The following is a 17,201-nucleotide window of genomic DNA, read 5'->3' as shown; positions in this document are numbered from 1 at the left end:
CTTTAATTGTTTTGTAATTGTTTACTTCAAAGGTTTGTTTTTAAATAAGAGTGATATCGCTTGCTTACTCATCAATTTAAATTAACAAGTTTTTTACATTGAATTGACACGGATGTGGAGCAAGATTGGTAAAAAAGGAAAAGGAAAACATTTTTTTGCTTTTATAAGCATAAAATAACAATATAGGCAGACACTATCATGATATGAAATATGTGTCTGAAAATGAAAGGGGAATACTTATGTAAAAATCAAACCTTTATTTAAGCGAAGGTGAGGAAGAGCATAGGAATCTGTAGAGGATTTGAAACTTAATTCAAATTAAAAGGTTTTATTTTTACATTAGTATTAATCCCGTTTCATTTCAGACACATATAGGACAGTGTCTGCCTGATGTTATAAAAGTAAAAAATGTTTTTCTTTTCCTCTCTTTAACCAATCCTGCTCCATATCCGTATCGATCCAATGTGAAAAAGCTTGTAAATTTAAATTGATGAGAAAGCAAACGTTATCACTCTTATCTAAAAACAAAACCTTTAAGTAAACAATTACGGTAAAAAATGAAAAACAGTTTAATGAATTTCCGAGTTTATTGATGGTAGCAATCAGAAGAGAACTGGCATCCACATTATCATCAATCATTATAAAAAGATTAGAATGCAATGATATCGTTTGCCGAATAATTATTAAGTAATTGTCAGCTAATGCATTCCGTTGGTTATCTTATAAAAAATTACCCCAATTACAAATTACCAATTGACAAGAAACTCTTGTATGTATGAGAAAAAAACAGTAGAATATTCCAACATCTTATTTATTGCTCCTTATTTATTAAACAAAATGGCATTACCAAGGCTTGGCATGACAATAACACGTTTCAAAACAGGTATGCAACCTTCGGGAACGGGGGAGAATATGAAAAAACTGTTCTGGAGACTCCATTCAGCTGGAAATGGCCTAGGTTTTCTGGAAAATTGAAACAAAATTTACTCCATTGCTGTTTCCTGGAAAAATCCAAAAAGGTCTGTATCTGCTCTGTTCCTTGAATTAGCCAGCTGGAAATTCAGAGCTGTTCCGGGTCGATTTTTCGGAGCTGATTTTGGAGCAAGCACTTCTGAATGAGTGCCCTATTGTAGCAGGAACAGCTCAATTTAGTGGCAAATTGAAAAAAAAGAGTCGTTTCCCCTAGACTGGAGTCGTTTATAATGCGTGTAATACTAATAATACCAATACTACTAATAATAATAATACGGGATTTAGTTTGTATAAACAACTGGAAGAATCCGGTGTTCCAGCCTTAGATACAGGGGCTAGCTACGCAAAAACTTGCGTAGCGAGAAAACAATTTATCAATTTATAAACTCTCAAAACGAAATCAACTCAAATGAAAAGCTTTCAATACACAAATCAAATATTCTTTATTCTGAAGAATTATTTTGAGCAGGAAAAAATTATAATTGCAATATTGACACTTTTCTTTTGTTTGGACAAAGGTTTCTAGACGACTAAAATTGTTCCATTCATTACTTTTTGCTTTATTTTTTCTACTATGTATAAATTAGTCGTCTAGCTTGCTAGACTAGGGTTCCCCTACAGCTAGGTGCTGTTCTAGGAGTGATTTGTTCCGAGCTGTCTCAGTTTAAAAAATGGGGATAGTATGAAATATAAGCTATAATAGAGATTTCAAAATCACGCAAGAATTTCTACCATAACCTACACAGTTTAGGGAATTATATAGTTTGGATTGGGAATTCTTTACAAAATCATGAAAGTAGCTGGAAATAAAATAATAGTGTAAAACTAAACTATCTAGTAACCCGTAGACGGTTTTAGACCACGTTGAACTTATCCGATGAAGAGATTAATTTATTGTAATTGTAATTTCATTGTCTTTTAACGATTGTTGCACTCTTTCGCGTATTTCCGACGTACTTGCTCTATCGTCTTAAACCAGCCAGTGTAGTAACCCCCGTCATTTTCCACGAAGAAGTATTTACGTCATGCTTTGGCCGAGCGAAAAATTTACAAAATGCCACCTTCAGCTCTTCGGTCGAAACTCAAAAATACAAATATGAACAAAAAAGTTAAAGAAAACAACTAAAAACACTCCAATCTCTTCAAAAGAATTGAAGTACATGAAAAAGATAAACACAAAGGCCACACAGTATCGAAAAGTGAAATGCCAAAGCTGAAGAAGAGTTTACATTAGGCCACAGGGCCTTGGTATCATCACAAATTGATGTTCTTTATTTCTCACACTTAGCTTAGCTCATTTTAAGCATTATCAACCAATACGATCCTGCCAGGATTCGAACCTGGAATCTCTTGATTCGTAGTCAAGCGCCTTATCCGTTGGGCCACAGGACCTGCCTTTTCAACATCTCTTCGTTACTTAGACAACTTTAGACATTCGAAACTTCTTAAATACTTCATTGAACCGACCCTACTAGGACTCGAACCTAGAATCTTCTGATTCGAAGTCAGACGCCTTATCCATTAGGCCACAGGGCCTTGGTATCATCACAAATTGATGTTCTTTATTTCTCACACTTAGCTTAGCTCATTTTAAGCATTATCAACCAATACGATCCTGCCAGGATTCGAACCTGGAATCTCTTGATTCGTAGTCAAGCGCCTTATCCGTTGGGCCACAGGACCTGCCTTTTCAACATCTCTTCGTTACTTAGACAACTTTAGACATTCGAAACTTCTTAAATACTTCATTGAACCGACCCTACTAGGACTCGAACCTAGAATCTTCTGATTCGAAGTCAGACGCCTTATCCATTAGGCCACAGGGCCTTGGTATCATCACAAATTGATGTTCTTTATTTCTCACACTTAGCTTAGCTCATTTTAAGCATTATCAACCAATACGATCCTGCCAGGATTCGAACCTGGAATCTCTTGATTCGTAGTCAAGCGCCTTATCCGTTGGGCCACAGGACCTGCCTTTTCAACATCTCTTCGTTACTTAGACAACTTTAGACATTCGAAACTTCTTAAATACTTCATTGAACCGACCCTACTAGGACTCGAACCTAGAATCTTCTGATTCGAAGTCAGACGCCTTATCCATTAGGCCACAGGGCCTTGGTATCATCACAAATTGATGTTCTTTATTTCTCACACTTAGCTTAGCTCATTTTAAGCATTATCAACCAATACGATCCTGCCAGGATTCGAACCTGGAATCTCTTGATTCGTAGTCAAGCGCCTTATCCGTTGGGCCACAGGACCTGCCTTTTCAACATCTCTTCGTTACTTAGACAACTTTAGACATTCGAAACTTCTTAAATACTTCATTGAACCGACCCTACTAGGACTCGAACCTAGAATCTTCTGATTCGAAGTCAGACGCCTTATCCATTAGGCCACAGGGCCTTGGTATCATCACAAATTGATGTTCTTTATTTCTCACACTTAGCTTAGCTCATTTTAAGCATTATCAACCAATACGATCCTGCCAGGATTCGAACCTGGAATCTCTTGATTCGTAGTCAAGCGCCTTATCCGTTGGGCCACAGGACCTGCCTTTTCAACATCTCTTCGTTACTTAGACAACTTTAGACATTCGAAACTTCTTAAATACTTCATTGAACCGACCCTACTAGGACTCGAACCTAGAATCTTCTGATTCGAAGTCAGACGCCTTATCCATTAGGCCACAGGGCCTTGGTATCATCACAAATTGATTTTCTTTATTTCTCACACTTAGCTTAGCTCATTTTAAGCATTATCAACCAATACGATCCTGCCAGGATTCGAACCTGGAATCTCTTGATTCGTAGTCAAGCGCCTTATCCGTTGGGCCACAGGACCTGCCTTTTCAACATCTCTTCGTTACTTAGACAACTTTAGACATTCGAAACTTCTTAAATACTTCATTGAACCGACCCTACTAGGACTCGAACCTAGAATCTTCTGATTCGAAGTCAGACGCCTTATCCATTAGGCCACAGGGCCTTGGTATCATCACAAATTGATGTTCTTTATTTCTCACACTTAGCTTAGCTCATTTTAAGCATTATCAACCAATACGATCCTGCCAGGATTCGAACCTGGAATCTCTTGATTCGTAGTCAAGCGCCTTATCCGTTGGGCCACAGGACCTGCCTTTTCAACATCTCTTCGTTACTTAGACAACTTTAGACATTCGAAACTTCTTAAATACTTCATTGAACCGACCCTACTAGGACTCGAACCTAGAATCTTCTGATTCGAAGTCAGACGCCTTATCCATTAGGCCACAGGGCCTTGGTATCATCACAAATTGATTTTCTTTATTTCTCACACTTAGCTTAGCTCATTTTAAGCATTATCAACCAATACGATCCTGCCAGGATTCGAACCTGGAATCTCTTGATTCGTAGTCAAGCGCCTTATCCGTTGGGCCACAGGACCTGCCTTTTCAACATCTCTTCGTTACTTAGACAACTTTAGACATTCGAAACTTCTTAAATACTTCATTGAACCGACCCTACTAGGACTCGAACCTAGAATCTTCTGATTCGAAGTCAGACGCCTTATCCATTAGGCCACAGGGCCTTGGTATCATCACAAATTGATGTTCTTTATTTCTCACACTTAGCTTAGCTCATTTTAAGCATTATCAACCAATACGATCCTGCCAGGATTCGAACCTGGAATCTCTTGATTCGTAGTCAAGCGCCTTATCCGTTGGGCCACAGGACCTGCCTTTTCAACATCTCTTCGTTACTTAGACAACTTTAGACATTCGAAACTTCTTAAATACTTCATTGAACCGACCCTACTAGGACTCGAACCTAGAATCTTCTGATTCGAAGTCAGACGCCTTATCCATTAGGCCACAGGGCCTTGGTATCATCACAAATTGATGTTCTTTATTTCTCACACTTAGCTTAGCTCATTTTAAGCATTATCAACCAATACGATCCTGCCAGGATTCGAACCTGGAATCTCTTGATTCGTAGTCAAGCGCCTTATCCGTTGGGCCACAGGACCTGCCTTTTCAACATCTCTTCGTTACTTAGACAACTTTAGACATTCGAAACTTCTTAAATACTTCATTGAACCGACCCTACTAGGACTCGAACCTAGAATCTTCTGATTCGAAGTCAGACGCCTTATCCATTAGGCCACAGGGCCTTGGTATCATCACAAATTGATGTTCTTTATTTCTCACACTTAGCTTAGCTCATTTTAAGCATTATCAACCAATACGATCCTGCCAGGATTCGAACCTGGAATCTCTTGATTCGTAGTCAAGCGCCTTATCCGTTGGGCCACAGGACCTGCCTTTTCAACATCTCTTCGTTACTTAGACAACTTTAGACATTCGAAACTTCTTAAATACTTCATTGAACCGACCCTACTAGGACTCGAACCTAGAATCTTCTGATTCGAAGTCAGACGCCTTATCCATTAGGCCACAGGGCCTTGGTATCATCACAAATTGATGTTCTTTATTTCTCACACTTAGCTTAGCTCATTTTAAGCATTATCAACCAATACGATCCTGCCAGGATTCGAACCTGGAATCTCTTGATTCGTAGTCAAGCGCCTTATCCGTTGGGCCACAGGACCTGCCTTTTCAACATCTCTTCGTTACTTAGACAACTTTAGACATTCGAAACTTCTTAAATACTTCATTGAACCGACCCTACTAGGACTCGAACCTAGAATCTTCTGATTCGAAGTCAGACGCCTTATCCATTAGGCCACAGGGCCTTGGTATCATCACAAATTGATTTTCTTTATTTCTCACACTTAGCTTAGCTCATTTTAAGCATTATCAACCAATACGATCCTGCCAGGATTCGAACCTGGAATCTCTTGATTCGTAGTCAAGCGCCTTATCCGTTGGGCCACAGGACCTGCCTTTTCAACATCTCTTCGTTACTTAGACAACTTTAGACATTCGAAACTTCTTAAATACTTCATTGAACCGACCCTACTAGGACTCGAACCTAGAATCTTCTGATTCGAAGTCAGACGCCTTATCCATTAGGCCACAGGGCCTTGGTATCATCACAAATTGATGTTCTTTATTTCTCACACTTAGCTTAGCTCATTTTAAGCATTATCAACCAATACGATCCTGCCAGGATTCGAACCTGGAATCTCTTGATTCGTAGTCAAGCGCCTTATCCGTTGGGCCACAGGACCTGCCTTTTCAACATCTCTTCGTTACTTAGACAACTTTAGACATTCGAAACTTCTTAAATACTTCATTGAACCGACCCTACTAGGACTCGAACCTAGAATCTTCTGATTCGAAGTCAGACGCCTTATCCATTAGGCCACAGGGCCTTGGTATCATCACAAATTGATTTTCTTTATTTCTCACACTTAGCTTAGCTCATTTTAAGCATTATCAACCAATACGATCCTGCCAGGATTCGAACCTGGAATCTCTTGATTCGTAGTCAAGCGCCTTATCCGTTGGGCCACAGGACCTGCCTTTTCAACATCTCTTCGTTACTTAGACAACTTTAGACATTCGAAACTTCTTAAATACTTCATTGAACCGACCCTACTAGGACTCGAACCTAGAATCTTCTGATTCGAAGTCAGACGCCTTATCCATTAGGCCACAGGGCCTTGGTATCATCACAAATTGATTTTCTTTATTTCTCACACTTAGCTTAGCTCATTTTAAGCATTATCAACCAATACGATCCTGCCAGGATTCGAACCTGGAATCTCTTGATTCGTAGTCAAGCGCCTTATCCGTTGGGCCACAGGACCTGCCTTTTCAACATCTCTTCGTTACTTAGACAACTTTAGACATTCGAAACTTCTTAAATACTTCATTGAACCGACCCTACTAGGACTCGAACCTAGAATCTTCTGATTCGAAGTCAGACGCCTTATCCATTAGGCCACAGGGCCTTGGTATCATCACAAATTGATTTTCTTTATTTCTCACACTTAGCTTAGCTCATTTTAAGCATTATCAACCAATACGATCCTGCCAGGATTCGAACCTGGAATCTCTTGATTCGTAGTCAAGCGCCTTATCCGTTGGGCCACAGGACCTGCCTTTTCAACATCTCTTCGTTACTTAGACAACTTTAGACATTCGAAACTTCTTAAATACTTCATTGAACCGACCCTACTAGGACTCGAACCTAGAATCTTCTGATTCGAAGTCAGACGCCTTATCCATTAGGCCACAGGGCCTTGGTATCATCACAAATTGATTTTCTTTATTTCTCACACTTAGCTTAGCTCATTTTAAGCATTATCAACCAATACGATCCTGCCAGGATTCGAACCTGGAATCTCTTGATTCGTAGTCAAGCGCCTTATCCGTTGGGCCACAGGACCTGCCTTTTCAACATCTCTTCGTTACTTAGACAACTTTAGACATTCGAAACTTCTTAAATACTTCATTGAACCGACCCTACTAGGACTCGAACCTAGAATCTTCTGATTCGAAGTCAGACGCCTTATCCATTAGGCCACAGGGCCTTGGTATCATCACAAATTGATTTTCTTTATTTCTCACACTTAGCTTAGCTCATTTTAAGCATTATCAACCAATACGATCCTGCCAGGATTCGAACCTGGAATCTCTTGATTCGTAGTCAAGCGCCTTATCCGTTGGGCCACAGGACCTGCCTTTTCAACATCTCTTCGTTACTTAGACAACTTTAGACATTCGAAACTTCTTAAATACTTCATTGAACCGACCCTACTAGGACTCGAACCTAGAATCTTCTGATTCGAAGTCAGACGCCTTATCCATTAGGCCACAGGGCCTTGGTATCATCACAAATTGATTTTTTTATTTCTCACACTTAGCTTAGCTCATTTTAAGCATTATCAACCAATACGATCCTGCCAGGATTCGAACCTGGAATCTCTTGATTCGTAGTCAAGCGCCTTATCCGTTGGGCCACAGGACCTGCCTTTTCAACATCTCTTCGTTACTTAGACAACTTTAGACATTCGAAACTTCTTAAATACTTCATTGAACCGACCCTACTAGGACTCGAACCTAGAATCTTCTGATTCGAAGTCAGACGCCTTATCCATTAGGCCACAGGGCCTTGGTATCATCACAAATTGATTTTTTTATTTCTCACACTTAGCTTAGCTCATTTTAAGCATTATCAACCAATACGATCCTGCCAGGATTCGAACCTGGAATCTCTTGATTCGTAGTCAAGCGCCTTATCCGTTGGGCCACAGGACCTGCCTTTTCAACATCTCTTCGTTACTTAGACAACTTTAGACATTCGAAACTTCTTAAATACTTCATTGAACCGACCCTACTAGGACTCGAACCTAGAATCTTCTGATTCGAAGTCAGACGCCTTATCCATTAGGCCACAGGGCCTTGGTATCATCACAAATTGATTTTCTTTATTTCTCACACTTAGCTTAGCTCATTTTAAGCATTATCAACCAATACGATCCTGCCAGGATTCGAACCTGGAATCTCTTGATTCGTAGTCAAGCGCCTTATCCGTTGGGCCACAGGACCTGCCTTTTCAACATCTCTTCGTTACTTAGACAACTTTAGACATTCGAAACTTCTTAAATACTTCATTGAACCGACCCTACTAGGACTCGAACCTAGAATCTTCTGATTCGAAGTCAGACGCCTTATCCATTAGGCCACAGGGCCTTGGTATCATCACAAATTGATTTTCTTTATTTCTCACACTTAGCTTAGCTCATTTTAAGCATTATCAACCAATACGATCCTGCCAGGATTCGAACCTGGAATCTCTTGATTCGTAGTCAAGCGCCTTATCCGTTGGGCCACAGGACCTGCCTTTTCAACATCTCTTCGTTACTTAGACAACTTTAGACATTCGAAACTTCTTAAATACTTCATTGAACCGACCCTACTAGGACTCGAACCTAGAATCTTCTGATTCGAAGTCAGACGCCTTATCCATTAGGCCACAGGGCCTTGGTATCATCACAAATTGATTTTCTTTATTTCTCACACTTAGCTTAGCTCATTTTAAGCATTATCAACCAATACGATCCTGCCAGGATTCGAACCTGGAATCTCTTGATTCGTAGTCAAGCGCCTTATCCGTTGGGCCACAGGACCTGCCTTTTCAACATCTCTTCGTTACTTAGACAACTTTAGACATTCGAAACTTCTTAAATACTTCATTGAACCGACCCTACTAGGACTCGAACCTAGAATCTTCTGATTCGAAGTCAGACGCCTTATCCATTAGGCCACAGGGCCTTGGTATCATCACAAATTGATTTTCTTTATTTCTCACACTTAGCTTAGCTCATTTTAAGCATTATCAACCAATACGATCCTGCCAGGATTCGAACCTGGAATCTCTTGATTCGTAGTCAAGCGCCTTATCCGTTGGGCCACAGGACCTGCCTTTTCAACATCTCTTCGTTACTTAGACAACTTTAGACATTCGAAACTTCTTAAATACTTCATTGAACCGACCCTACTAGGACTCGAACCTAGAATCTTCTGATTCGAAGTCAGACGCCTTATCCATTAGGCCACAGGGCCTTGGTATCATCACAAATTGATTTTCTTTATTTCTCACACTTAGCTTAGCTCATTTTAAGCATTATCAACCAATACGATCCTGCCAGGATTCGAACCTGGAATCTCTTGATTCGTAGTCAAGCGCCTTATCCGTTGGGCCACAGGACCTGCCTTTTCAACATCTCTTCGTTACTTAGACAACTTTAGACATTCGAAACTTCTTAAATACTTCATTGAACCGACCCTACTAGGACTCGAACCTAGAATCTTCTGATTCGAAGTCAGACGCCTTATCCATTAGGCCACAGGGCCTTGGTATCATCACAAATTGATTTTTTTATTTCTCACACTTAGCTTAGCTCATTTTAAGCATTATCAACCAATACGATCCTGCCAGGATTCGAACCTGGAATCTCTTGATTCGTAGTCAAGCGCCTTATCCGTTGGGCCACAGGACCTGCCTTTTCAACATCTCTTCGTTACTTAGACAACTTTAGACATTCGAAACTTCTTAAATACTTCATTGAACCGACCCTACTAGGACTCGAACCTAGAATCTTCTGATTCGAAGTCAGACGCCTTATCCATTAGGCCACAGGGCCTTGGTATCATCACAAATTGATTTTCTTTATTTCTCACACTTAGCTTAGCTCATTTTAAGCATTATCAACCAATACGATCCTGCCAGGATTCGAACCTGGAATCTCTTGATTCGTAGTCAAGCGCCTTATCCGTTGGGCCACAGGACCTGCCTTTTCAACATCTCTTCGTTACTTAGACAACTTTAGACATTCGAAACTTCTTAAATACTTCATTGAACCGACCCTACTAGGACTCGAACCTAGAATCTTCTGATTCGAAGTCAGACGCCTTATCCATTAGGCCACAGGGCCTTGGTATCATCACAAATTGATTTTCTTTATTTCTCACACTTAGCTTAGCTCATTTTAAGCATTATCAACCAATACGATCCTGCCAGGATTCGAACCTGGAATCTCTTGATTCGTAGTCAAGCGCCTTATCCGTTGGGCCACAGGACCTGCCTTTTCAACATCTCTTCGTTACTTAGACAACTTTAGACATTCGAAACTTCTTAAATACTTCATTGAACCGACCCTACTAGGACTCGAACCTAGAATCTTCTGATTCGAAGTCAGACGCCTTATCCATTAGGCCACAGGGCCTTGGTATCATCACAAATTGATTTTCTTTATTTCTCACACTTAGCTTAGCTCATTTTAAGCATTATCAACCAATACGATCCTGCCAGGATTCGAACCTGGAATCTCTTGATTCGTAGTCAAGCGCCTTATCCGTTGGGCCACAGGACCTGCCTTTTCAACATCTCTTCGTTACTTAGACAACTTTAGACATTCGAAACTTCTTAAATACTTCATTGAACCGACCCTACTAGGACTCGAACCTAGAATCTTCTGATTCGAAGTCAGACGCCTTATCCATTAGGCCACAGGGCCTTGGTATCATCACAAATTGATTTTCTTTATTTCTCACACTTAGCTTAGCTCATTTTAAGCATTATCAACCAATACGATCCTGCCAGGATTCGAACCTGGAATCTCTTGATTCGTAGTCAAGCGCCTTATCCGTTGGGCCACAGGACCTGCCTTTTCAACATCTCTTCGTTACTTAGACAACTTTAGACATTCGAAACTTCTTAAATACTTCATTGAACCGACCCTACTAGGACTCGAACCTAGAATCTTCTGATTCGAAGTCAGACGCCTTATCCATTAGGCCACAGGGCCTTGGTATCATCACAAATTGATTTTCTTTATTTCTCACACTTAGCTTAGCTCATTTTAAGCATTATCAACCAATACGATCCTGCCAGGATTCGAACCTGGAATCTCTTGATTCGTAGTCAAGCGCCTTATCCGTTGGGCCACAGGACCTGCCTTTTCAACATCTCTTCGTTACTTAGACAACTTTAGACATTCGAAACTTCTTAAATACTTCATTGAACCGACCCTACTAGGACTCGAACCTAGAATCTTCTGATTCGAAGTCAGACGCCTTATCCATTAGGCCACAGGGCCTTGGTATCATCACAAATTGATTTTCTTTATTTCTCACACTTAGCTTAGCTCATTTTAAGCATTATCAACCAATACGATCCTGCCAGGATTCGAACCTGGAATCTCTTGATTCGTAGTCAAGCGCCTTATCCGTTGGGCCACAGGACCTGCCTTTTCAACATCTCTTCGTTACTTAGACAACTTTAGACATTCGAAACTTCTTAAATACTTCATTGAACCGACCCTACTAGGACTCGAACCTAGAATCTTCTGATTCGAAGTCAGACGCCTTATCCATTAGGCCACAGGGCCTTGGTATCATCACAAATTGATTTTCTTTATTTCTCACACTTAGCTTAGCTCATTTTAAGCATTATCAACCAATACGATCCTGCCAGGATTCGAACCTGGAATCTCTTGATTCGTAGTCAAGCGCCTTATCCGTTGGGCCACAGGACCTGCCTTTTCAACATCTCTTCGTTACTTAGACAACTTTAGACATTCGAAACTTCTTAAATACTTCATTGAACCGACCCTACTAGGACTCGAACCTAGAATCTTCTGATTCGAAGTCAGACGCCTTATCCATTAGGCCACAGGGCCTTGGTATCATCACAAATTGATTTTCTTTATTTCTCACACTTAGCTTAGCTCATTTTAAGCATTATCAACCAATACGATCCTGCCAGGATTCGAACCTGGAATCTCTTGATTCGTAGTCAAGCGCCTTATCCGTTGGGCCACAGGACCTGCCTTTTCAACATCTCTTCGTTACTTAGACAACTTTAGACATTCGAAACTTCTTAAATACTTCATTGAACCGACCCTACTAGGACTCGAACCTAGAATCTTCTGATTCGAAGTCAGACGCCTTATCCATTAGGCCACAGGGCCTTGGTATCATCACAAATTGATTTTCTTTATTTCTCACACTTAGCTTAGCTCATTTTAAGCATTATCAACCAATACGATCCTGCCAGGATTCGAACCTGGAATCTCTTGATTCGTAGTCAAGCGCCTTATCCGTTGGGCCACAGGACCTGCCTTTTCAACATCTCTTCGTTACTTAGACAACTTTAGACATTCGAAACTTCTTAAATACTTCATTGAACCGACCCTACTAGGACTCGAACCTAGAATCTTCTGATTCGAAGTCAGACGCCTTATCCATTAGGCCACAGGGCCTTGGTATCATCACAAATTGATTTTCTTTATTTCTCACACTTAGCTTAGCTCATTTTAAGCATTATCAACCAATACGATCCTGCCAGGATTCGAACCTGGAATCTCTTGATTCGTAGTCAAGCGCCTTATCCGTTGGGCCACAGGACCTGCCTTTTCAACATCTCTTCGTTACTTAGACAACTTTAGACATTCGAAACTTCTTAAATACTTCATTGAACCGACCCTACTAGGACTCGAACCTAGAATCTTCTGATTCGAAGTCAGACGCCTTATCCATTAGGCCACAGGGCCTTGGTATCATCACAAATTGATTTTTTATTTCTCACACTTAGCTTAGCTCATTTTAAGCATTATCAACCAATACGATCCTGCCAGGATTCGAACCTGGAATCTCTTGATTCGTAGTCAAGCGCCTTATCCGTTGGGCCACAGGACCTGCCTTTTCAACATCTCTTCGTTACTTAGACAACTTTAGACATTCGAAACTTCTTAAATACTTCATTGAACCGACCCTACTAGGACTCGAACCTAGAATCTTCTGATTCGAAGTCAGACGCCTTATCCATTAGGCCACAGGGCCTTGGTATCATCACAAATTGATTTTCTTTATTTCTCACACTTAGCTTAGCTCATTTTAAGCATTATCAACCAATACGATCCTGCCAGGATTCGAACCTGGAATCTCTTGATTCGTAGTCAAGCGCCTTATCCGTTGGGCCACAGGACCTGCCTTTTCAACATCTCTTCGTTACTTAGACAACTTTAGACATTCGAAACTTCTTAAATACTTCATTGAACCGACCCTACTAGGACTCGAACCTAGAATCTTCTGATTCGAAGTCAGACGCCTTATCCATTAGGCCACAGGGCCTTGGTATCATCACAAATTGATTTTCTTTATTTCTCACACTTAGCTTAGCTCATTTTAAGCATTATCAACCAATACGATCCTGCCAGGATTCGAACCTGGAATCTCTTGATTCGTAGTCAAGCGCCTTATCCGTTGGGCCACAGGACCTGCCTTTTCAACATCTCTTCGTTACTTAGACAACTTTAGACATTCGAAACTTCTTAAATACTTCATTGAACCGACCCTACTAGGACTCGAACCTAGAATCTTCTGATTCGAAGTCAGACGCCTTATCCATTAGGCCACAGGGCCTTGGTATCATCACAAATTGATTTTCTTTATTTCTCACACTTAGCTTAGCTCATTTTAAGCATTATCAACCAATACGATCCTGCCAGGATTCGAACCTGGAATCTCTTGATTCGTAGTCAAGCGCCTTATCCGTTGGGCCACAGGACCTGCCTTTTCAACATCTCTTCGTTACTTAGACAACTTTAGACATTCGAAACTTCTTAAATACTTCATTGAACCGACCCTACTAGGACTCGAACCTAGAATCTTCTGATTCGAAGTCAGACGCCTTATCCATTAGGCCACAGGGCCTTGGTATCATCACAAATTGATGTTCTTTATTTCTCACACTTAGCTTAGCTCATTTTAAGCATTATCAACCAATACGATCCTGCCAGGATTCGAACCTGGAATCTCTTGATTCGTAGTCAAGCGCCTTATCCGTTGGGCCACAGGACCTGCCTTTTCAACATCTCTTCGTTACTTAGACAACTTTAGACATTCGAAACTTCTTAAATACTTCATTGAACCGACCCTACTAGGACTCGAACCTAGAATCTTCTGATTCGAAGTCAGACGCCTTATCCATTAGGCCACAGGGCCTTGGTATCATCACAAATTGATTTTCTTTATTTCTCACACTTAGCTTAGCTCATTTTAAGCATTATCAACCAATACGATCCTGCCAGGATTCGAACCTGGAATCTCTTGATTCGTAGTCAAGCGCCTTATCCGTTGGGCCACAGGACCTGCCTTTTCTCATCTCTTCGTTACTTAGACAACTTTAGACATTCGAAACTTCTTAAATACTTCATTGAACCGACCCTACTAGGACTCGAACCTAGAATCTTCTGATTCGAAGTCAGACGCCTTATCCATTAGGCCACAGGGCCTCGGTATCATCACAAATTGATGTTCTTTATTTGTCACACTTAGCTTAGCTCATTTTAAGCATTATCAACCAATACGATCCTGCCAGGATTCGAACCTGGAATCTCTTGATTCGTAGTCAAGCGCCTTATCCGTTGGGCCACAGGACCTGCCTTTTCAACATCTCTTCGTTACTTAGACAACTTTAGACATTCGAAACTTCTTAAATACTTCATTGAACCGACCCTACTAGGACTCGAACCTAGAATCTTCTGATTCGAAGTCAGACGCCTTATCCATTAGGCCACAGGGCCTCGGTATCATCACAAATTGATGTTCTTTATTTGTCACACTTAGCTTAGCTCATTTTAAGCATTATCAACCAATACGATCCTGCCAGGATTCGAACCTGGAATCTCTTGATTCGTAGTCAAGCGCCTTATCCGTTGGGCCACAGGACCTGCCTTTTCAACATCTCTTCGTTACTTAGACAACTTTAGACATTCGAAACTTCTTAAATACTTCATTGAACCGACCCTACTAGGACTCGAACCTAGAATCTTCTGATTCGAAGTCAGACGCCTTATCCATTAGGCCACAGGGCCTTGGTATCATCACAAATTGATGTTCTTTATTTCTCACACTTAGCTTAGCTCATTTTAAGCATTATCAACCAATACGATCCTGCCAGGATTCGAACCTGGAATCTCTTGATTCGTAGTCAAGCGCCTTATCCGTTGGGCCACAGGACCTGCCTTTTCAACATCTCTTCGTTACTTAGACAACTTTAGACATTCGAAACTTCTTAAATACTTCATTGAACCGACCCTACTAGGACTCGAACCTAGAATCTTCTGATTCGAAGTCAGACGCCTTATCCATTAGGCCACAGGGCCTTGGTATCATCACAAATTGATGTTCTTTATTTCTCACACTTAGCTTAGCTCATTTTAAGCATTATCAACCAATACGATCCTGCCAGGATTCGAACCTGGAATCTCTTGATTCGTAGTCAAGCGCCTTATCCGTTGGGCCACAGGACCTGCCTTTTCAACATCTCTTCGTTACTTAGACAACTTTAGACATTCGAAACTTCTTAAATACTTCATTGAACCGACCCTACTAGGACTCGAACCTAGAATCTTCTGATTCGAAGTCAGACGCCTTATCCATTAGGCCACAGGGCCTTGGTATCATCACAAATTGATGTTCTTTATTTCTCACACTTAGCTTAGCTCATTTTAAGCATTATCAACCAATACGATCCTGCCAGGATTCGAACCTGGAATCTCTTGATTCGTAGTCAAGCGCCTTATCCGTTGGGCCACAGGACCTGCCTTTTCAACATCTCTTCGTTACTTAGACAACTTTAGACATTCGAAACTTCTTAAATACTTCATTGAACCGACCCTACTAGGACTCGAACCTAGAATCTTCTGATTCGAAGTCAGACGCCTTATCCATTAGGCCACAGGGCCTTGGTATCATCACAAATTGATGTTCTTTATTTCTCACACTTAGCTTAGCTCATTTTAAGCATTATCAACCAATACGATCCTGCCAGGATTCGAACCTGGAATCTCTTGATTCGTAGTCAAGCGCCTTATCCGTTGGGCCACAGGACCTGCCTTTTCAACATCTCTTCGTTACTTAGACAACTTTAGACATTCGAAACTTCTTAAATACTTCATTGAACCGACCCTACTAGGACTCGAACCTAGAATCTTCTGATTCGAAGTCAGACGCCTTATCCATTAGGCCACAGGGCCTTGGTATCATCACAAATTGATTTTCTTTATTTCTCACACTTAGCTTAGCTCATTTTAAGCATTATCAACCAATACGATCCTGCCAGGATTCGAACCTGGAATCTCTTGATTCGTAGTCAAGCGCCTTATCCGTTGGGCCACAGATCTGCCTTTTCACATCTCTTCGTTACTTAGACAACTTTAGACATTCGAAACTTCTTAAATACTTCATTGAACCGACCCTACTAGGACTCGAACCTAGAATCTTCTGATTCGAAGTCAGACGCCTTATCCATTAGGCCACAGGGCCTTGGTATCATCACAAATTGATGTTCTTTATTTCTCACACTTAGCTTAGCTCATTTTAAGCATTATCAACCAATACGATCCTGCCAGGATTCGAACCTGGAATCTCTTGATTCGTAGTCAAGCGCCTTATCCGTTGGGCCACAGGACCTGCCTTTCAACATCTCTTCGTTACTTAGACAACTTTAGACATTCGAAACTTCTTAAATACTTCATTGAACCGACCCTACTAGGACTCGAACCTAGAATCTTCTGATTCGAAGTCAGACGCTATCCATTAGGCCACAGGGCCTTGGTATCATCACAAATTGATGTTCTTTATTTCTCACACTTAGCTTAGCTCATTTTAAGCATTATCAACCAATACGATCCTGCCAGGATTCGAACCTGGAATCTCTTGATTCGTAGTCAAGCGCCTTATCCGTTGGGCCACAGGACCTGCCTTT

General features: G+C 40.9%; 103 non-coding genes across 103 annotated transcripts; all 103 read right to left on the bottom strand.

The window, feature by feature from the left end:
- Positions 1-2,291: 2,291 nt before the first annotated feature.
- Trnar-acg (transfer RNA arginine (anticodon ACG)) lies at positions 2,292-2,364 on the bottom strand. The gene has a single exon. It is a non-coding gene; the product is annotated as a tRNA-Arg (tRNA).
- Positions 2,365-2,435: 71 nt separating this feature from the next.
- On the bottom strand, positions 2,436-2,508 carry Trnar-ucg (transfer RNA arginine (anticodon UCG)). Its single transcript has one exon. It is a non-coding gene; the product is annotated as a tRNA-Arg (tRNA).
- A 74-nt stretch (positions 2,509-2,582) lies between these two features.
- Trnar-acg (transfer RNA arginine (anticodon ACG)) lies at positions 2,583-2,655 on the bottom strand. Its single transcript has one exon. It is a non-coding gene; the product is annotated as a tRNA-Arg (tRNA).
- A 71-nt stretch (positions 2,656-2,726) lies between these two features.
- Positions 2,727-2,799, bottom strand: Trnar-ucg (transfer RNA arginine (anticodon UCG)). The gene has a single exon. It is a non-coding gene; the product is annotated as a tRNA-Arg (tRNA).
- Positions 2,800-2,873: 74 nt separating this feature from the next.
- On the bottom strand, positions 2,874-2,946 carry Trnar-acg (transfer RNA arginine (anticodon ACG)). The gene has a single exon. It is a non-coding gene; the product is annotated as a tRNA-Arg (tRNA).
- Positions 2,947-3,017: 71 nt separating this feature from the next.
- Positions 3,018-3,090, bottom strand: Trnar-ucg (transfer RNA arginine (anticodon UCG)). Its single transcript has one exon. It is a non-coding gene; the product is annotated as a tRNA-Arg (tRNA).
- Positions 3,091-3,164: 74 nt separating this feature from the next.
- Positions 3,165-3,237, bottom strand: Trnar-acg (transfer RNA arginine (anticodon ACG)). The gene has a single exon. It is a non-coding gene; the product is annotated as a tRNA-Arg (tRNA).
- A 71-nt stretch (positions 3,238-3,308) lies between these two features.
- Positions 3,309-3,381, bottom strand: Trnar-ucg (transfer RNA arginine (anticodon UCG)). Its single transcript has one exon. It is a non-coding gene; the product is annotated as a tRNA-Arg (tRNA).
- Positions 3,382-3,455: 74 nt separating this feature from the next.
- Positions 3,456-3,528, bottom strand: Trnar-acg (transfer RNA arginine (anticodon ACG)). Its single transcript has one exon. It is a non-coding gene; the product is annotated as a tRNA-Arg (tRNA).
- A 71-nt stretch (positions 3,529-3,599) lies between these two features.
- Positions 3,600-3,672, bottom strand: Trnar-ucg (transfer RNA arginine (anticodon UCG)). Its single transcript has one exon. It is a non-coding gene; the product is annotated as a tRNA-Arg (tRNA).
- A 74-nt stretch (positions 3,673-3,746) lies between these two features.
- On the bottom strand, positions 3,747-3,819 carry Trnar-acg (transfer RNA arginine (anticodon ACG)). The gene has a single exon. It is a non-coding gene; the product is annotated as a tRNA-Arg (tRNA).
- A 71-nt stretch (positions 3,820-3,890) lies between these two features.
- Trnar-ucg (transfer RNA arginine (anticodon UCG)) lies at positions 3,891-3,963 on the bottom strand. The gene has a single exon. It is a non-coding gene; the product is annotated as a tRNA-Arg (tRNA).
- A 74-nt stretch (positions 3,964-4,037) lies between these two features.
- Positions 4,038-4,110, bottom strand: Trnar-acg (transfer RNA arginine (anticodon ACG)). Its single transcript has one exon. It is a non-coding gene; the product is annotated as a tRNA-Arg (tRNA).
- Positions 4,111-4,181: 71 nt separating this feature from the next.
- On the bottom strand, positions 4,182-4,254 carry Trnar-ucg (transfer RNA arginine (anticodon UCG)). Its single transcript has one exon. It is a non-coding gene; the product is annotated as a tRNA-Arg (tRNA).
- A 74-nt stretch (positions 4,255-4,328) lies between these two features.
- Positions 4,329-4,401, bottom strand: Trnar-acg (transfer RNA arginine (anticodon ACG)). Its single transcript has one exon. It is a non-coding gene; the product is annotated as a tRNA-Arg (tRNA).
- A 71-nt stretch (positions 4,402-4,472) lies between these two features.
- Positions 4,473-4,545, bottom strand: Trnar-ucg (transfer RNA arginine (anticodon UCG)). Its single transcript has one exon. It is a non-coding gene; the product is annotated as a tRNA-Arg (tRNA).
- A 74-nt stretch (positions 4,546-4,619) lies between these two features.
- Trnar-acg (transfer RNA arginine (anticodon ACG)) lies at positions 4,620-4,692 on the bottom strand. The gene has a single exon. It is a non-coding gene; the product is annotated as a tRNA-Arg (tRNA).
- A 71-nt stretch (positions 4,693-4,763) lies between these two features.
- Positions 4,764-4,836, bottom strand: Trnar-ucg (transfer RNA arginine (anticodon UCG)). The gene has a single exon. It is a non-coding gene; the product is annotated as a tRNA-Arg (tRNA).
- A 74-nt stretch (positions 4,837-4,910) lies between these two features.
- On the bottom strand, positions 4,911-4,983 carry Trnar-acg (transfer RNA arginine (anticodon ACG)). Its single transcript has one exon. It is a non-coding gene; the product is annotated as a tRNA-Arg (tRNA).
- A 71-nt stretch (positions 4,984-5,054) lies between these two features.
- On the bottom strand, positions 5,055-5,127 carry Trnar-ucg (transfer RNA arginine (anticodon UCG)). The gene has a single exon. It is a non-coding gene; the product is annotated as a tRNA-Arg (tRNA).
- Positions 5,128-5,201: 74 nt separating this feature from the next.
- Positions 5,202-5,274, bottom strand: Trnar-acg (transfer RNA arginine (anticodon ACG)). Its single transcript has one exon. It is a non-coding gene; the product is annotated as a tRNA-Arg (tRNA).
- Positions 5,275-5,345: 71 nt separating this feature from the next.
- Trnar-ucg (transfer RNA arginine (anticodon UCG)) lies at positions 5,346-5,418 on the bottom strand. Its single transcript has one exon. It is a non-coding gene; the product is annotated as a tRNA-Arg (tRNA).
- A 74-nt stretch (positions 5,419-5,492) lies between these two features.
- Trnar-acg (transfer RNA arginine (anticodon ACG)) lies at positions 5,493-5,565 on the bottom strand. The gene has a single exon. It is a non-coding gene; the product is annotated as a tRNA-Arg (tRNA).
- A 71-nt stretch (positions 5,566-5,636) lies between these two features.
- Trnar-ucg (transfer RNA arginine (anticodon UCG)) lies at positions 5,637-5,709 on the bottom strand. Its single transcript has one exon. It is a non-coding gene; the product is annotated as a tRNA-Arg (tRNA).
- Positions 5,710-5,783: 74 nt separating this feature from the next.
- Positions 5,784-5,856, bottom strand: Trnar-acg (transfer RNA arginine (anticodon ACG)). Its single transcript has one exon. It is a non-coding gene; the product is annotated as a tRNA-Arg (tRNA).
- Positions 5,857-5,927: 71 nt separating this feature from the next.
- Trnar-ucg (transfer RNA arginine (anticodon UCG)) lies at positions 5,928-6,000 on the bottom strand. Its single transcript has one exon. It is a non-coding gene; the product is annotated as a tRNA-Arg (tRNA).
- Positions 6,001-6,074: 74 nt separating this feature from the next.
- On the bottom strand, positions 6,075-6,147 carry Trnar-acg (transfer RNA arginine (anticodon ACG)). The gene has a single exon. It is a non-coding gene; the product is annotated as a tRNA-Arg (tRNA).
- A 71-nt stretch (positions 6,148-6,218) lies between these two features.
- Trnar-ucg (transfer RNA arginine (anticodon UCG)) lies at positions 6,219-6,291 on the bottom strand. Its single transcript has one exon. It is a non-coding gene; the product is annotated as a tRNA-Arg (tRNA).
- Positions 6,292-6,365: 74 nt separating this feature from the next.
- Positions 6,366-6,438, bottom strand: Trnar-acg (transfer RNA arginine (anticodon ACG)). Its single transcript has one exon. It is a non-coding gene; the product is annotated as a tRNA-Arg (tRNA).
- A 71-nt stretch (positions 6,439-6,509) lies between these two features.
- Positions 6,510-6,582, bottom strand: Trnar-ucg (transfer RNA arginine (anticodon UCG)). Its single transcript has one exon. It is a non-coding gene; the product is annotated as a tRNA-Arg (tRNA).
- Positions 6,583-6,656: 74 nt separating this feature from the next.
- On the bottom strand, positions 6,657-6,729 carry Trnar-acg (transfer RNA arginine (anticodon ACG)). Its single transcript has one exon. It is a non-coding gene; the product is annotated as a tRNA-Arg (tRNA).
- Positions 6,730-6,800: 71 nt separating this feature from the next.
- Trnar-ucg (transfer RNA arginine (anticodon UCG)) lies at positions 6,801-6,873 on the bottom strand. Its single transcript has one exon. It is a non-coding gene; the product is annotated as a tRNA-Arg (tRNA).
- Positions 6,874-6,947: 74 nt separating this feature from the next.
- Trnar-acg (transfer RNA arginine (anticodon ACG)) lies at positions 6,948-7,020 on the bottom strand. The gene has a single exon. It is a non-coding gene; the product is annotated as a tRNA-Arg (tRNA).
- A 71-nt stretch (positions 7,021-7,091) lies between these two features.
- Positions 7,092-7,164, bottom strand: Trnar-ucg (transfer RNA arginine (anticodon UCG)). Its single transcript has one exon. It is a non-coding gene; the product is annotated as a tRNA-Arg (tRNA).
- A 74-nt stretch (positions 7,165-7,238) lies between these two features.
- Trnar-acg (transfer RNA arginine (anticodon ACG)) lies at positions 7,239-7,311 on the bottom strand. The gene has a single exon. It is a non-coding gene; the product is annotated as a tRNA-Arg (tRNA).
- Positions 7,312-7,382: 71 nt separating this feature from the next.
- Trnar-ucg (transfer RNA arginine (anticodon UCG)) lies at positions 7,383-7,455 on the bottom strand. The gene has a single exon. It is a non-coding gene; the product is annotated as a tRNA-Arg (tRNA).
- Positions 7,456-7,529: 74 nt separating this feature from the next.
- Trnar-acg (transfer RNA arginine (anticodon ACG)) lies at positions 7,530-7,602 on the bottom strand. Its single transcript has one exon. It is a non-coding gene; the product is annotated as a tRNA-Arg (tRNA).
- Positions 7,603-7,673: 71 nt separating this feature from the next.
- On the bottom strand, positions 7,674-7,746 carry Trnar-ucg (transfer RNA arginine (anticodon UCG)). The gene has a single exon. It is a non-coding gene; the product is annotated as a tRNA-Arg (tRNA).
- Positions 7,747-7,819: 73 nt separating this feature from the next.
- On the bottom strand, positions 7,820-7,892 carry Trnar-acg (transfer RNA arginine (anticodon ACG)). The gene has a single exon. It is a non-coding gene; the product is annotated as a tRNA-Arg (tRNA).
- Positions 7,893-7,963: 71 nt separating this feature from the next.
- Positions 7,964-8,036, bottom strand: Trnar-ucg (transfer RNA arginine (anticodon UCG)). The gene has a single exon. It is a non-coding gene; the product is annotated as a tRNA-Arg (tRNA).
- A 73-nt stretch (positions 8,037-8,109) lies between these two features.
- Trnar-acg (transfer RNA arginine (anticodon ACG)) lies at positions 8,110-8,182 on the bottom strand. The gene has a single exon. It is a non-coding gene; the product is annotated as a tRNA-Arg (tRNA).
- A 71-nt stretch (positions 8,183-8,253) lies between these two features.
- On the bottom strand, positions 8,254-8,326 carry Trnar-ucg (transfer RNA arginine (anticodon UCG)). Its single transcript has one exon. It is a non-coding gene; the product is annotated as a tRNA-Arg (tRNA).
- Positions 8,327-8,400: 74 nt separating this feature from the next.
- Positions 8,401-8,473, bottom strand: Trnar-acg (transfer RNA arginine (anticodon ACG)). The gene has a single exon. It is a non-coding gene; the product is annotated as a tRNA-Arg (tRNA).
- Positions 8,474-8,544: 71 nt separating this feature from the next.
- Trnar-ucg (transfer RNA arginine (anticodon UCG)) lies at positions 8,545-8,617 on the bottom strand. Its single transcript has one exon. It is a non-coding gene; the product is annotated as a tRNA-Arg (tRNA).
- Positions 8,618-8,691: 74 nt separating this feature from the next.
- Trnar-acg (transfer RNA arginine (anticodon ACG)) lies at positions 8,692-8,764 on the bottom strand. Its single transcript has one exon. It is a non-coding gene; the product is annotated as a tRNA-Arg (tRNA).
- A 71-nt stretch (positions 8,765-8,835) lies between these two features.
- Positions 8,836-8,908, bottom strand: Trnar-ucg (transfer RNA arginine (anticodon UCG)). The gene has a single exon. It is a non-coding gene; the product is annotated as a tRNA-Arg (tRNA).
- A 74-nt stretch (positions 8,909-8,982) lies between these two features.
- Positions 8,983-9,055, bottom strand: Trnar-acg (transfer RNA arginine (anticodon ACG)). Its single transcript has one exon. It is a non-coding gene; the product is annotated as a tRNA-Arg (tRNA).
- Positions 9,056-9,126: 71 nt separating this feature from the next.
- Trnar-ucg (transfer RNA arginine (anticodon UCG)) lies at positions 9,127-9,199 on the bottom strand. The gene has a single exon. It is a non-coding gene; the product is annotated as a tRNA-Arg (tRNA).
- Positions 9,200-9,273: 74 nt separating this feature from the next.
- On the bottom strand, positions 9,274-9,346 carry Trnar-acg (transfer RNA arginine (anticodon ACG)). The gene has a single exon. It is a non-coding gene; the product is annotated as a tRNA-Arg (tRNA).
- Positions 9,347-9,417: 71 nt separating this feature from the next.
- Positions 9,418-9,490, bottom strand: Trnar-ucg (transfer RNA arginine (anticodon UCG)). Its single transcript has one exon. It is a non-coding gene; the product is annotated as a tRNA-Arg (tRNA).
- Positions 9,491-9,564: 74 nt separating this feature from the next.
- Positions 9,565-9,637, bottom strand: Trnar-acg (transfer RNA arginine (anticodon ACG)). The gene has a single exon. It is a non-coding gene; the product is annotated as a tRNA-Arg (tRNA).
- Positions 9,638-9,708: 71 nt separating this feature from the next.
- Positions 9,709-9,781, bottom strand: Trnar-ucg (transfer RNA arginine (anticodon UCG)). The gene has a single exon. It is a non-coding gene; the product is annotated as a tRNA-Arg (tRNA).
- Positions 9,782-9,854: 73 nt separating this feature from the next.
- Positions 9,855-9,927, bottom strand: Trnar-acg (transfer RNA arginine (anticodon ACG)). The gene has a single exon. It is a non-coding gene; the product is annotated as a tRNA-Arg (tRNA).
- A 71-nt stretch (positions 9,928-9,998) lies between these two features.
- Positions 9,999-10,071, bottom strand: Trnar-ucg (transfer RNA arginine (anticodon UCG)). The gene has a single exon. It is a non-coding gene; the product is annotated as a tRNA-Arg (tRNA).
- A 74-nt stretch (positions 10,072-10,145) lies between these two features.
- Trnar-acg (transfer RNA arginine (anticodon ACG)) lies at positions 10,146-10,218 on the bottom strand. The gene has a single exon. It is a non-coding gene; the product is annotated as a tRNA-Arg (tRNA).
- A 71-nt stretch (positions 10,219-10,289) lies between these two features.
- Positions 10,290-10,362, bottom strand: Trnar-ucg (transfer RNA arginine (anticodon UCG)). Its single transcript has one exon. It is a non-coding gene; the product is annotated as a tRNA-Arg (tRNA).
- Positions 10,363-10,436: 74 nt separating this feature from the next.
- Positions 10,437-10,509, bottom strand: Trnar-acg (transfer RNA arginine (anticodon ACG)). The gene has a single exon. It is a non-coding gene; the product is annotated as a tRNA-Arg (tRNA).
- A 71-nt stretch (positions 10,510-10,580) lies between these two features.
- On the bottom strand, positions 10,581-10,653 carry Trnar-ucg (transfer RNA arginine (anticodon UCG)). The gene has a single exon. It is a non-coding gene; the product is annotated as a tRNA-Arg (tRNA).
- A 74-nt stretch (positions 10,654-10,727) lies between these two features.
- Trnar-acg (transfer RNA arginine (anticodon ACG)) lies at positions 10,728-10,800 on the bottom strand. Its single transcript has one exon. It is a non-coding gene; the product is annotated as a tRNA-Arg (tRNA).
- Positions 10,801-10,871: 71 nt separating this feature from the next.
- Trnar-ucg (transfer RNA arginine (anticodon UCG)) lies at positions 10,872-10,944 on the bottom strand. The gene has a single exon. It is a non-coding gene; the product is annotated as a tRNA-Arg (tRNA).
- Positions 10,945-11,018: 74 nt separating this feature from the next.
- On the bottom strand, positions 11,019-11,091 carry Trnar-acg (transfer RNA arginine (anticodon ACG)). Its single transcript has one exon. It is a non-coding gene; the product is annotated as a tRNA-Arg (tRNA).
- A 71-nt stretch (positions 11,092-11,162) lies between these two features.
- Trnar-ucg (transfer RNA arginine (anticodon UCG)) lies at positions 11,163-11,235 on the bottom strand. Its single transcript has one exon. It is a non-coding gene; the product is annotated as a tRNA-Arg (tRNA).
- Positions 11,236-11,309: 74 nt separating this feature from the next.
- Trnar-acg (transfer RNA arginine (anticodon ACG)) lies at positions 11,310-11,382 on the bottom strand. Its single transcript has one exon. It is a non-coding gene; the product is annotated as a tRNA-Arg (tRNA).
- Positions 11,383-11,453: 71 nt separating this feature from the next.
- Trnar-ucg (transfer RNA arginine (anticodon UCG)) lies at positions 11,454-11,526 on the bottom strand. The gene has a single exon. It is a non-coding gene; the product is annotated as a tRNA-Arg (tRNA).
- A 74-nt stretch (positions 11,527-11,600) lies between these two features.
- Trnar-acg (transfer RNA arginine (anticodon ACG)) lies at positions 11,601-11,673 on the bottom strand. Its single transcript has one exon. It is a non-coding gene; the product is annotated as a tRNA-Arg (tRNA).
- A 71-nt stretch (positions 11,674-11,744) lies between these two features.
- Trnar-ucg (transfer RNA arginine (anticodon UCG)) lies at positions 11,745-11,817 on the bottom strand. Its single transcript has one exon. It is a non-coding gene; the product is annotated as a tRNA-Arg (tRNA).
- A 74-nt stretch (positions 11,818-11,891) lies between these two features.
- On the bottom strand, positions 11,892-11,964 carry Trnar-acg (transfer RNA arginine (anticodon ACG)). The gene has a single exon. It is a non-coding gene; the product is annotated as a tRNA-Arg (tRNA).
- Positions 11,965-12,035: 71 nt separating this feature from the next.
- On the bottom strand, positions 12,036-12,108 carry Trnar-ucg (transfer RNA arginine (anticodon UCG)). Its single transcript has one exon. It is a non-coding gene; the product is annotated as a tRNA-Arg (tRNA).
- A 74-nt stretch (positions 12,109-12,182) lies between these two features.
- Trnar-acg (transfer RNA arginine (anticodon ACG)) lies at positions 12,183-12,255 on the bottom strand. Its single transcript has one exon. It is a non-coding gene; the product is annotated as a tRNA-Arg (tRNA).
- A 71-nt stretch (positions 12,256-12,326) lies between these two features.
- Trnar-ucg (transfer RNA arginine (anticodon UCG)) lies at positions 12,327-12,399 on the bottom strand. Its single transcript has one exon. It is a non-coding gene; the product is annotated as a tRNA-Arg (tRNA).
- Positions 12,400-12,473: 74 nt separating this feature from the next.
- On the bottom strand, positions 12,474-12,546 carry Trnar-acg (transfer RNA arginine (anticodon ACG)). The gene has a single exon. It is a non-coding gene; the product is annotated as a tRNA-Arg (tRNA).
- A 71-nt stretch (positions 12,547-12,617) lies between these two features.
- On the bottom strand, positions 12,618-12,690 carry Trnar-ucg (transfer RNA arginine (anticodon UCG)). The gene has a single exon. It is a non-coding gene; the product is annotated as a tRNA-Arg (tRNA).
- A 74-nt stretch (positions 12,691-12,764) lies between these two features.
- Positions 12,765-12,837, bottom strand: Trnar-acg (transfer RNA arginine (anticodon ACG)). The gene has a single exon. It is a non-coding gene; the product is annotated as a tRNA-Arg (tRNA).
- A 71-nt stretch (positions 12,838-12,908) lies between these two features.
- Trnar-ucg (transfer RNA arginine (anticodon UCG)) lies at positions 12,909-12,981 on the bottom strand. The gene has a single exon. It is a non-coding gene; the product is annotated as a tRNA-Arg (tRNA).
- A 72-nt stretch (positions 12,982-13,053) lies between these two features.
- Trnar-acg (transfer RNA arginine (anticodon ACG)) lies at positions 13,054-13,126 on the bottom strand. Its single transcript has one exon. It is a non-coding gene; the product is annotated as a tRNA-Arg (tRNA).
- A 71-nt stretch (positions 13,127-13,197) lies between these two features.
- Positions 13,198-13,270, bottom strand: Trnar-ucg (transfer RNA arginine (anticodon UCG)). Its single transcript has one exon. It is a non-coding gene; the product is annotated as a tRNA-Arg (tRNA).
- Positions 13,271-13,344: 74 nt separating this feature from the next.
- On the bottom strand, positions 13,345-13,417 carry Trnar-acg (transfer RNA arginine (anticodon ACG)). Its single transcript has one exon. It is a non-coding gene; the product is annotated as a tRNA-Arg (tRNA).
- A 71-nt stretch (positions 13,418-13,488) lies between these two features.
- Trnar-ucg (transfer RNA arginine (anticodon UCG)) lies at positions 13,489-13,561 on the bottom strand. The gene has a single exon. It is a non-coding gene; the product is annotated as a tRNA-Arg (tRNA).
- A 74-nt stretch (positions 13,562-13,635) lies between these two features.
- Positions 13,636-13,708, bottom strand: Trnar-acg (transfer RNA arginine (anticodon ACG)). Its single transcript has one exon. It is a non-coding gene; the product is annotated as a tRNA-Arg (tRNA).
- Positions 13,709-13,779: 71 nt separating this feature from the next.
- On the bottom strand, positions 13,780-13,852 carry Trnar-ucg (transfer RNA arginine (anticodon UCG)). The gene has a single exon. It is a non-coding gene; the product is annotated as a tRNA-Arg (tRNA).
- Positions 13,853-13,926: 74 nt separating this feature from the next.
- Positions 13,927-13,999, bottom strand: Trnar-acg (transfer RNA arginine (anticodon ACG)). Its single transcript has one exon. It is a non-coding gene; the product is annotated as a tRNA-Arg (tRNA).
- Positions 14,000-14,070: 71 nt separating this feature from the next.
- Trnar-ucg (transfer RNA arginine (anticodon UCG)) lies at positions 14,071-14,143 on the bottom strand. The gene has a single exon. It is a non-coding gene; the product is annotated as a tRNA-Arg (tRNA).
- A 74-nt stretch (positions 14,144-14,217) lies between these two features.
- Positions 14,218-14,290, bottom strand: Trnar-acg (transfer RNA arginine (anticodon ACG)). Its single transcript has one exon. It is a non-coding gene; the product is annotated as a tRNA-Arg (tRNA).
- A 71-nt stretch (positions 14,291-14,361) lies between these two features.
- On the bottom strand, positions 14,362-14,434 carry Trnar-ucg (transfer RNA arginine (anticodon UCG)). Its single transcript has one exon. It is a non-coding gene; the product is annotated as a tRNA-Arg (tRNA).
- Positions 14,435-14,508: 74 nt separating this feature from the next.
- On the bottom strand, positions 14,509-14,581 carry Trnar-acg (transfer RNA arginine (anticodon ACG)). The gene has a single exon. It is a non-coding gene; the product is annotated as a tRNA-Arg (tRNA).
- A 70-nt stretch (positions 14,582-14,651) lies between these two features.
- Trnar-ucg (transfer RNA arginine (anticodon UCG)) lies at positions 14,652-14,724 on the bottom strand. The gene has a single exon. It is a non-coding gene; the product is annotated as a tRNA-Arg (tRNA).
- A 74-nt stretch (positions 14,725-14,798) lies between these two features.
- Trnar-acg (transfer RNA arginine (anticodon ACG)) lies at positions 14,799-14,871 on the bottom strand. The gene has a single exon. It is a non-coding gene; the product is annotated as a tRNA-Arg (tRNA).
- A 71-nt stretch (positions 14,872-14,942) lies between these two features.
- Positions 14,943-15,015, bottom strand: Trnar-ucg (transfer RNA arginine (anticodon UCG)). Its single transcript has one exon. It is a non-coding gene; the product is annotated as a tRNA-Arg (tRNA).
- Positions 15,016-15,089: 74 nt separating this feature from the next.
- Positions 15,090-15,162, bottom strand: Trnar-acg (transfer RNA arginine (anticodon ACG)). The gene has a single exon. It is a non-coding gene; the product is annotated as a tRNA-Arg (tRNA).
- A 71-nt stretch (positions 15,163-15,233) lies between these two features.
- Positions 15,234-15,306, bottom strand: Trnar-ucg (transfer RNA arginine (anticodon UCG)). The gene has a single exon. It is a non-coding gene; the product is annotated as a tRNA-Arg (tRNA).
- Positions 15,307-15,380: 74 nt separating this feature from the next.
- Trnar-acg (transfer RNA arginine (anticodon ACG)) lies at positions 15,381-15,453 on the bottom strand. Its single transcript has one exon. It is a non-coding gene; the product is annotated as a tRNA-Arg (tRNA).
- A 71-nt stretch (positions 15,454-15,524) lies between these two features.
- Positions 15,525-15,597, bottom strand: Trnar-ucg (transfer RNA arginine (anticodon UCG)). The gene has a single exon. It is a non-coding gene; the product is annotated as a tRNA-Arg (tRNA).
- A 74-nt stretch (positions 15,598-15,671) lies between these two features.
- Trnar-acg (transfer RNA arginine (anticodon ACG)) lies at positions 15,672-15,744 on the bottom strand. Its single transcript has one exon. It is a non-coding gene; the product is annotated as a tRNA-Arg (tRNA).
- Positions 15,745-15,815: 71 nt separating this feature from the next.
- Trnar-ucg (transfer RNA arginine (anticodon UCG)) lies at positions 15,816-15,888 on the bottom strand. The gene has a single exon. It is a non-coding gene; the product is annotated as a tRNA-Arg (tRNA).
- Positions 15,889-15,962: 74 nt separating this feature from the next.
- Trnar-acg (transfer RNA arginine (anticodon ACG)) lies at positions 15,963-16,035 on the bottom strand. Its single transcript has one exon. It is a non-coding gene; the product is annotated as a tRNA-Arg (tRNA).
- Positions 16,036-16,106: 71 nt separating this feature from the next.
- Trnar-ucg (transfer RNA arginine (anticodon UCG)) lies at positions 16,107-16,179 on the bottom strand. The gene has a single exon. It is a non-coding gene; the product is annotated as a tRNA-Arg (tRNA).
- Positions 16,180-16,253: 74 nt separating this feature from the next.
- Trnar-acg (transfer RNA arginine (anticodon ACG)) lies at positions 16,254-16,326 on the bottom strand. The gene has a single exon. It is a non-coding gene; the product is annotated as a tRNA-Arg (tRNA).
- A 71-nt stretch (positions 16,327-16,397) lies between these two features.
- Positions 16,398-16,470, bottom strand: Trnar-ucg (transfer RNA arginine (anticodon UCG)). Its single transcript has one exon. It is a non-coding gene; the product is annotated as a tRNA-Arg (tRNA).
- Positions 16,471-16,544: 74 nt separating this feature from the next.
- Trnar-acg (transfer RNA arginine (anticodon ACG)) lies at positions 16,545-16,616 on the bottom strand. Its single transcript has one exon. It is a non-coding gene; the product is annotated as a tRNA-Arg (tRNA).
- A 70-nt stretch (positions 16,617-16,686) lies between these two features.
- Positions 16,687-16,759, bottom strand: Trnar-ucg (transfer RNA arginine (anticodon UCG)). The gene has a single exon. It is a non-coding gene; the product is annotated as a tRNA-Arg (tRNA).
- A 74-nt stretch (positions 16,760-16,833) lies between these two features.
- Trnar-acg (transfer RNA arginine (anticodon ACG)) lies at positions 16,834-16,906 on the bottom strand. Its single transcript has one exon. It is a non-coding gene; the product is annotated as a tRNA-Arg (tRNA).
- A 70-nt stretch (positions 16,907-16,976) lies between these two features.
- Trnar-ucg (transfer RNA arginine (anticodon UCG)) lies at positions 16,977-17,047 on the bottom strand. The gene has a single exon. It is a non-coding gene; the product is annotated as a tRNA-Arg (tRNA).
- A 74-nt stretch (positions 17,048-17,121) lies between these two features.
- On the bottom strand, positions 17,122-17,194 carry Trnar-acg (transfer RNA arginine (anticodon ACG)). The gene has a single exon. It is a non-coding gene; the product is annotated as a tRNA-Arg (tRNA).
- Positions 17,195-17,201: the final 7 nt, after the last annotated feature.

Source organism: Clytia hemisphaerica, unplaced genomic scaffold (genome assembly GCF_902728285.1).
Source record: "Clytia hemisphaerica strain Z4C2 unplaced genomic scaffold, Clytia hemisphaerica genome assembly, whole genome shotgun sequence".
Taxonomy (NCBI): Eukaryota; Metazoa; Cnidaria; class Hydrozoa; order Leptothecata; family Clytiidae; genus Clytia; species Clytia hemisphaerica.
The sequence above is the reverse complement of the archived record's forward strand: the minus strand, read 5'-3'. Positions and strand labels throughout refer to the sequence as shown.